Here is a 10320-nt window from a genome sequence, read left to right as displayed (position 1 = left end):
CCAGCCAATTTTGCCACCAACCTATGGAGAGGGCCAGCTAACTGGGCAAAACACTCCACAAAACACTGATAATAGCTGGCAAACCCCAAAAAAGAATGCAGCGCTGACACATTTTGAGGCCGCCGCCACTGAGCCACTGCCTCAACCTTAGCAGGGTCTGTGGAAAACCCCTTGGCAGAAATAACATGCCCCAAATACCCGACCTCCTGCTGAAAGAAGGCACACTTCTCTAATTTAACCTTTAGCCCTTCCCTCTGGAGTCGGTCAAGAACAACCTCCAACCGCTGAATATGCTGAGAAACAGAAGAGGAAAATGCTTGGGGCATTAAAAAGCCCGAAGGGCATATGATTCCATTCGAAAAGGCCAAAAGGAGTACAAAAAGATGTTTTGGGTTTATCCCCTTCAGTCACCAGCACCTGATTATAGCCACTGGCCAAGTCCAAGGTAGAAAACCAACGAGCCACAGACAAAGCATCCAAACTCTCTTCAATCCGAGGCAAAGGGAAAGCATCCTTTCTAGTTTTACTATTTAGCTGGTGATAGTCCACACACATACGCAAGCTCCCAAAACGATTGGAGATGTGTATGGGCTACTGCTCTCACATATGATCTGGGCCTCAAGCAACTGATTAATATGGGCTTTCACTACCTCGTATTCAGAAGTGGGAACCCGACGATAGCGCTGCCGAACAGGGACTTCATCCAATAAAGGAATATCATGAGAGATGAGATCTGTGCAGCCCAAGTCACTCTCATGGGCAGAAAAGACAACCTGATACTTCTGTAACAAAGATTGAACCTCACTCTGTTCCTGCTCTGACAGCATCAACAAATCCAGCGACTCCAGTTGTGTCTGTACAGAATTAGCAGCTGCCTGCGAAGACACAGTTGCCGTAGTAAACCTCTCTTCCTCAACCCCAAAAGGTAAGCTAATTATATGTGCAAGGCTCAAAGAGCCTAGAAGGACCCGAGGATGCAACAATACCTCTGTGGTACCTACATTAACCACAGGAACATAAACAGTACCTCGGACCACTGGTAACAAACAGGAAGAGAAAAGCAACCCTGCTGGCAACCCACACTCAGGGGGCTCTACCAATGGCAGAGCAAGGGCTCTGGCACCTCACCAAAGAACTGCTCTGGACAAGTGCTGGCGACCAATTTCATAACCCCACCTGGCACACGAATCACTCAGGAACCACGAACCCTGACCTGGCCAGAGAAATCCCTTGAGCCCTGAAGGGCAGACGAGTGACATTGTTGCAGTGCATCTAAAACGGGACCTGGGGCCTGAGACACCAAAGGCAAACTAAACAAAGAGGAACCATGCACCACAAGCAACTCCTGGTAGCAGCGACTGATAACATTCATGCCCAAAACACCAGGAGCTAAAGAAGATGCCCCAGGTGGGTCCTTAACCACCAGAATACCACACTTAGGGTTACCCTTCCCACACAAAATTACATCAAGCTCAATGTAACCAATATAGGGGATATCAAGCCCATTGGCCGCTCGAAGACGCAACCAATGGCAGGACTGTAGATGATCAGGACCCCAGGGCTGAAACTGCTGCAAAAAGAAACTCTCCATTATGGTGGACACCATGGACCCAGTATACACTAAGCAGATCACAGCTACTCCCCCAATCGACACTGTAATATTAGGACAGGATGACATCAACCAATGCACATTATCCACATTTGAGCCCAAAAATACCCCCTCTGAGCTTTGGCTCTGCAGCTCAGTGGGCTTTAGTTTTCCAACTGTGCAGCACAGGAGGGTCTGGCCCTATTAAAGGGAGCACCAGAAGGGACATTAGTACAAGAACTAACACGCTCCCCCTCACACTCCCTCGCCAAATGGCCTGGCTGTTGGCACCAATGGCATTTAACACAACTAGGAAAAGAGGGCCGATTTGGTCTCGACGATTGCTGCAAAGTAGTCAGAGCTTGAGTCAGCCGATCAATCTGACCCTGCTGCTGCTTCAAAAGCTTCCTCAGTTCTCCCAACTCAGATGCTTGAGGGGTAACTACTGGGGTTGGAGAACTCTCCATACTGCACCCCATAAGCTGACGGCAAAGAGAAACTACATCCCCTAGCCCCGCTCGGTAAACCCTCTCTCTCCCAGCGCATAGCCTCCCCTCGCACATCCAACAAGGTAGCACTAGGCCACTGACGAATAAACTGTTTAAGTTTCCGACAAAGGGAAACATCCAAAACATGCTCAACAAACTGATCTTGGAGCAATATTCCCACATCAAGGGTGCCAGCAGGTGCCTGTTGTTTCACCTGCTTCATCAAAGCCATTAAAGCTAAAGAAAATTCCAATAATGTCTCCACCTCCTGTTGCCGTCTAGAGAAAAAGGCCTGCTGTAGTGTGACATAAGATGAGGTACAACCATACAATTCTTTTAAAATCTCAAATATTTTGGTGGGATCACTGTGCTCTACACTACTCTGATATCTCTCTACATGCTTCTCCCTCTAAATGATCAAAAATAAAATAAGCTTGATCAAGGATGGAAAAGTGTCGAGCACGCATACACACCTGTACCTCCGCTATCCACTCAACTATACCTATGCCAGATTTACCATTAAACATAGGGCATTTCCTCTCTCTAGGAACGACTACCAGTCATTCAATAGTAGGGAGAGCTACTGCTGGAGGCTCGTTAACTAAGGGAATTGGTGGGCTAGTACCCACCACTGAAGCACCATTCTCCTGAAGAAGATGCCGGTTATCAGCCTGAAGCTGTGCTACAAGTTCCCTAAGCTGTTGCATTTCCTCCTCCATAGTCAGCATGGGGCTTACTCTAAGTTACCAGAGTTAAAGAAACTAACGCCCACCAACCAAGATGTGCAATCCTTATGTGGTGCTGCTGCTTTTTCTCCACCGGCACCTATATACACCTATATTTATAAAAAAAATATTAATAAAAATGCATGTAAAAGGAACCACAAGTCTCTGTCAACACAACAAATCCTGCCGACTACGCCAGTTTGTGACGCGGCCTACCTCCTACCCATTAAACCCCACACATTGTAAACCCACACAAATAGGGAAAAATATGGACACCCATGGTCCTACCTAAAATAATTAAAACACACAAATCGTTGCAGTTCTACCTGAATCCACCACGCCAAGCCACACGGAAAGGGGAGAGGGGGCAAGCAGGTCAAACGAATCACTAAGTCCTCCTACTCCCCCTTCTTATAGGGCTACAGTGACATCCTCCAATTAACCCTTGACATTACCCTTACATGAGTATCAACTGGAAATAAAACACAATCTGCCATATATGCGTAGCACGTTGTATTTTTCTACAAATGAATTTCATTGGTGCATAATTATGAAAACTGTGAAACATTATGTAATTTACATGTAAAAACTTAGATATTGATTTATTAATAAATTCCTTAAATAAGTAGTACATGTTTGAAGGTCATTTGGCGTACCACCACTTGTTGCTTCACATACCACTAATGGTACTCATACCACTGTTTTAAGGCTAATCTGTTTGATATCCCCAGTTAATGAACTTCCTATGACTACAACTCCACCATGCAGTACTTTGAGTAATACATTTACAAAACGATAGTACATTTATATGTTCAGGCATGCCTTATAAATTTCATTGCAGTGACATAAGCTTATTTTAACATGGGGTCCTTAAGCATTTCATCATGTGAGCCATGTTCACATTTAGTATTAGCTTGACAACTTGACATTTTGTCGCTGTCCAATTAAAAATCTGTGTCTCAATTTTGTTGATTTTTAGTTTACTACATCATTTGAACACAGCTGCTGTCCTTCACATCATGTGAAATTTTCACGATGAATCAACTAATAGAAATGCTTCAAAATTACTTGAAATTAAATCTTTTTACATTGATTCCATTGAAAGTTAAGAAGACTTTTACCTTCTCCAGTAAAGTTACTATATTGTGGGATACACATATTTAACTGGACACTGACAATATGCAATGACGCACACTGTAATTGTTGTGTGATGGGCCTTCAAGAAAATAGCCAAGTTTAAAATGGTGCCCTACTCACCAGTACACTTTCTTGAAGATGTGGACTACTCCTTCCTGAACTACTGTGCAGTAGTTCAAGACTGGAACTGGAAAAAGACATTTAAAATACTTCCAAAGAAACCTTATCAAATCAAATTTATTTATAAAGCGATTTTACAACTGATGATGTCAAAAAGCAGTTTTAAATAATTAACATCAGAACAGATCATTTGAATCAAAGCCCAATGCAAGCAAGCCGAAGGCAAGAGTGGCAAGGAAATCTCCCTTGAAGCAGGAGGAAGAGGCCTTAGGAGGAGCCAAGACTCCAAGCTCAAGGCAGAAATTTAAATTAGGTTGTAAGCCAGTGTCATTATGCTACAGTATACTACTCCTACTACTACTACTACTACTACTACTACTACTAATAATAATAATAATAATAATAATAATAATAATAATAGTAACATCAATCTGGGGACATAAAAACAGTGCATCAGATTGGAAGCATCAGCTAGAGTGTTGCTAATCTAATACTTCAGTGTAATTGATGATGGTGGGCAATGGTGAGTGGTCTGAGGCTGGCAGCAGTAGATGGAGTGGTCTGGTGGGGACCGCAGGGAAATCCAGCAAACAATCTTCCATCAGTGCCACCATTTTCTCAGAAAACAGTAAAGAGAAGCATTTAAATTGGCTGATTGCTGTAGAAAGGTGTATGGATATTTTCATTAGTGTAGTGACAGATGAGGGAAACCAGAAGGACATCAGAGCATTCTCAGACAATGACATTCATCTCAAACAAGAGAAATAGTGAGCACAGCATCACAAATCATCTGAGTTTGCCCCATGTCCATGAGTTCCTTAAAGGACAACCTTTATTAAAACCAAGATTTTAAACCAAGGTTTCCTAAAGAGATGATCATGATAATACACTACATTTTTTAGATTTACCAGACACCCCTAATAGCAAGAAGATGGTGGACCACGGTTGGTCCACTGAGGGCAAATTTGGAGGTTCACTTGCATTTTGCACAGAGTTTTCGGGGCATACTACTGGTGATCAAACAGAATTTTAGACAAAATAACACATTTTAACACCTTTCCATTCCCAATCCAGTTTACAAATTTTTCATTCATTGGGTTCTTTTGTTATTTGATTAGTAAATCATTTTAATCTAGCATTATCAACATTTTCAGCATAATCATTTTATATCAGGCTTATGCACGTTATTGTATCTCTCATCGTTGTTGGTAAAATTTGTATTAATGTGTTTACTAGAATGAAAGTCTTTGTGAATTTCAAATGTGTTTGAGGAGATAAAAAATTATATAAATTATATCCTGAACACAGGTCAGTAATCTGAGTGGTCCAATGGTGAACCTGCAGTTGTCTACAGTCAGTGGTGTGCCAGCCTTTTTACGCCAGTGGTCCAATATATACTGTCTTGGACATTAAGTGTATTTGCACAAAGTATCAGTATCAGATCGGTATCATCGATACCAGCCTAAATTATACTCAATATTTGATAGGAAAGGAAATTGAACATCACTGCTGCCCAACACTGCTAATATGCTGAATGAACTACTCCAGATATACTTACTTCTGCCTAAAATAGTCTATCTAACCCTGTGTGTTCAGTCGAGCTGCAAATATCTCACGTTTCTTTGTAGTAACTTAGCAGTTTCAACCAGCCAAACTACTAATTACTGATATAACACTGTCCATCTTGAACCATGGCTGCTTCACTTAATTGTAAAGATTGAGCTCTATTTTAAACCCAGAGATATGCCTTACATGTAATATTAGTGCACTATGTAGTGGGTAATGGTTTAAGACAAGCTCACAATCACTAAAGAAAGGAATGTTACAGCAACTATATCTCGAATGGGCTTTCTCTCCACTGGTATCTGTTTTCTTTTTGCTCTTCTTATTGTTTGTTTTTTTGTATTTTTTAACTCTCTCAAGTGGTTGAATTGTTTAAGTGTGTTAGTTCATATTTCTTGTTTTATGCTCTTTCTGATTAAGCCTTTTATATGGTTCATTTTATTACATCACATAAAATTACAGAGATTAATGTCTTATTTTGTATTTGTGTTGATTTAATCATTTTTAGTGTCAGTCTCAGACCTCAGTCTCCATGTATTATAAAAAAAACTGCTTATCTGTATTAGTATCCTACATGAAAATAGATGAACTGCTTATATTGTTTATTGTGTTTTATAATAAATTATATGTGATGAATCACTAAATTACTAATATTTTTTGCAATAATATGAATGTCAGAAAAGGGCAGACCAAGAAGACATTTTTATTTGGCCCAACAAAACCCCAGTTTACATTAGAAAGAATGTTTTTATTTAGAGATTATATTTCATTCCCCCTCTTGTTCGGATTGACACCCCTTACATATATGTTTCACACTAGTTACAACACCTTGTACAGTATTTATGGAACAACATATCTGTAGGTTTACAATTAAAGCCACTGAACTGAAAAACTTAACGGTAGACCTTGAAGTATCTTTCATAGACACACAGAGAGAGAGAGAGAGAGAGAGAGAGAGAGAGAGAGAGAGAGAGATTTACATGGAATTTAGTTAATCACAGTACAGCCTGTTGATATGTAAGATGTCTATGGGCTTCATCTCAGTGGCATCTCCAATAGAGACATTACTTGGAATGGGAATGATGGTCGGCTCCTTGTTCTTTGAGAAACCATACCTGCATCCACAAAAGAGAAACCTTGCTGATCAGCACCAAAAACAATGAAGTAGTGAATAAGTGAACAACAGAAAACTATACCTTCCATAGTGCATGATAGAGTTGTAGTCATATGGGGTGCCCAGATTTTCGGTTTCGCTTTTCTCAAAGGCATACTCCAGTCCTAATAAGCCACAGAAGAACAATCAAGTGAAAGTAAGCCCTCTGCTTGAGATCACATTCTTCTCTTGGTCAGCTTGAAGGAGGATTTTAAAAAGTAGTGTAGTAGCTATCAAACACTCCAACTTATGTTGGATCAAACAGAACAGAGTGAAACTGCAGCAAAGGGGACAAACCATCTAAACCAGGGATCTTCAAACTACGACCCACTGCTTTCATGTGACCAGCCCCTTTAACTACAGCAGCAAAGCCTGTGGTCTGGCCAGGGGAATAGAGTAGAGTAGAGACGAAATGGACATGTCTCTATACCAATACAATACAATTCTGAACTGTCCCTCACAATCAGGAAAATTACAATACAACACCCCATCAGTGTCTAGTTGATGTATTTCATACGTACAGTTAAGATCTTGTTCTCTACTCTGACTCCTGTGTCCTAAACCCACTCCACTAACAGGATTGTCTTTGCAATTTCTCCCTAGCATTAAACTCAATGTAGATGGGCGGCACGGCACACGGTGGCTTAGTGGTTAGTACGTTCGCCTCCCAGCGCTGGGATCTTGGGTTCAAGTCCCATCTGGGTGGAGTTTCCATGTTCTCCCCATGTCTGCGTGGGTTTCCTCCATGGTCTCGGTTTCCTCCCGCAGTCCAAAAACATGGAGGGTAGGTGAATTGGCTTCTGTCTAATAACTGTCCTGCTGTGTGAGTGAATGAGTGTATATGTGTGCGTGAATGTGTGTGCGCCCAGATATGGATTGGCACTCTGTCCTGGGTGAAATCCTAGTGCCCGATGCAGTCCTCCAGGTGGACGGTCGTTCCTGGTCGAGAGTACGCTGTGCGCGTTTGGCTGCCACTTCTCGCAAGTGTGTGGATTGAGTGTTCTGAGCAGTGTGGATTGTTGGGTATCTAGAAAGGCGCTATATAAGTGTAACGATAGATATATAGATAGATAGACAGATAGATAGATAGATGCATAAGAGCGTGGAGGAGCTCATGCTGGACAACACCTGGATATACACATCCTTCAAGATTCAGAGACAGGACCTGTTCTCCACCTGTTCTGCCCACAAACGAGTAGCACCTGCAGGTCAAATTACAGCAACGCTTATTAACTGCTATCCTTTACTCTTCACTTCGCTCCTCTCTTACTTCATAAGACACAGGAAGGCAGACCTGGACAGAATAAGTCTAGTCCACCTTAACAATTCCAATGGAGGTTCTCTACTAAGTTTGTGATTTTCTTTAAACCTGGGATTAATCCTAGTACTTGGCTGCTTAGTATTATGAATAAAGTTTATGAATAAAGGCCAGGTTTAGGACTAGGCTTAGTCCCAGTCAGAGAAACCAACACATAGAGTTCCTTGTAGTAAGCTCATGCTGAGATTAATTTATTAATTCATTAATCTTCTGTAACAACTTCATCTTGATCAGGGTCATAGTGGACCAGAGCCCACCTGGAGTGCAAAGAAGGAACACTACCCCAACAGTGTTACAGTCCATGTCATCACACACTTACTAGGTCAGACCTCTGAGTGCAATTTTGCACAGCCAGTCCACCTACCAAAATGTGTTTTTGGACTGTGATAGGTAACCTACATAGACACAGGGGAAACACATCAAACAAACACAGTAACATGACAGCACCCCCTCATGCAAACAGAAACATGCAAAATGTTTGATATATGTCTTTGAACACAAAATTCAGAACTGGTAAATCTGTGTCTTAGTTTTGTTTTATTGATAAATGCAGGTTGTAAGTATTAAAAGACACTGAAGATGTACCCTGAAAGAGACTAAATGTGAATGTAGTCTTCCTCTTGGTCGCGAGGTGTAAACCGGATACAGGTGGATGTCTGAAAGGACATCAGAGCATTCTCAATAATGTCGTGGTCCTCGGATGCTGGTAGAGAAACACAAAGCCTTTTTACACAGTGCTTGGGGAATACTTTAAAAAACAACAACAACACTCATTTTTGAACCTGAACTGTATTTTGTAGACCTAACTTAGATGCATTACTGAAAATGTCCATCTCTGAAGGTGTCACTCACAGTACTCATTCGAAATGACATAAGGCACATAGACATTTCCGTCTTTGCTTCTGGGCCACTTGCACTCTTGTGCTCTACAGGGGTCTGCATTCTCAAAGCCAGGGTTCATGGCAATGTCACCAAACATAATCATGGGTTCATCCAGTGACTGTCCTGTGCAATAAAAAAAAAATGTATATAAACATGGGATTGCTGAGGTGGGGGGGGTAGACAAATTTCATACTGATGCCCTTGATTTCAGAAGAAACTTTGGGTAAGTGGGTGTGTCCAAACCTTTTCCTATATAGCGTATCAAGCAAAAATAAATTAAACAAAACTCAGGGGCTTACCAGCTTTCCTGTTGGCTCTTTCAATTATCGATGATACTGTGAAGTAATCCTTCTCAATGCTGTTGTCTGAATTAATCATTAATTTTATGGTTATTGATTTCTGTTTGCAGTGTAAGTTTAAAATTATACACAAAACTCAGACATTATGCCATAGGAATATCTCACCTGTCTCATTGTAGCTCTTCCTAAGGAATTCCTGGTTTAAAACATCCATCCATCCATCCATTGTCCACCGCTTATCCGGGTCCGGGTCGCGGGGGAAGCAGTCGGAGCAAAGAAACCCAGACCTCCCTCTCCCCAGCCACCGACGCCAGCTCCTCCGGGGGTATACCGACGCGTTCCCAGGCCAGTCGAGACATATAGTCTCTCCAGCGTGTTCTTGGTCTGCCCCGGGGCCTCCTCCCCGTTGGACATGCCCGGAACACCTCTCCAGGAAGGCGTCCAGGAGGCATCCGAACCAAATGCCCGAACCACATCAACTGGCTCCTCTCGACGTGGAGGAGCAGCGGCTCCACTCCGAGTCTCTCCCGGATGTCCGAGCTCCTAACCCTGTCTCTAAGGGAGAGTCCAGACATCCTGCGGAGAAAACTCATTTCAGCCGCTTGTACCCGCGATCTCGTTCTTTCGGTCACTACCCAAAGCTCGTGACCATAGGTGAGGGTTGGGACGTAGATTGAACGGTAAATCGAGAGCTTTGCTTTTCTGCTCAGCTCTTTCTTCACCACAACGGACCGGTACAGAGCCCGCATTACTGCTGACGCTGCACCGATCCGCCTGTCAATCTCACGCTCCATCTTTCCCTCACTCGTGAACAAGACCCAGAGGTATTTAAACTCCTCCACTTGAGGCAGGATCTCACTTCCAACCTGGAGAGAGCACTCCACCCTTTTCCGACTGAGTACCATGGACTCGGACTTGGAGGTACTGATCCTCATCCCTACCGCTTTACACTCGGCTGCAAACTGGTCCAGCAAGAGCTGGAGGTCCCGGCTCGATGAAGCCAACAAGACCACATCATCTGCAAAAAGCAGACATGGGATCCTGAGA

The 10320-nt window shown here is 42.6% G+C and overlaps 1 pseudogene; it reads right to left on the bottom strand.

Moving 5' to 3' along the window:
- Positions 1 to 6612: 6612 nt before the first annotated feature.
- Positions 6613 to 9352, bottom strand: LOC136678442 (low choriolytic enzyme-like; annotated as a pseudogene).
- Between the last annotated feature and the right edge of the window lie 968 nt (positions 9353 to 10320).

Source organism: Hoplias malabaricus, chromosome Y (assembly GCF_029633855.1).
Source record: "Hoplias malabaricus isolate fHopMal1 chromosome Y, fHopMal1.hap1, whole genome shotgun sequence".
Classification (NCBI taxonomy): domain Eukaryota; kingdom Metazoa; phylum Chordata; class Actinopteri; order Characiformes; family Erythrinidae; genus Hoplias; species Hoplias malabaricus.
The sequence above is the reverse complement of the archived record's forward strand: the minus strand, read 5'-3'. Positions and strand labels throughout refer to the sequence as shown.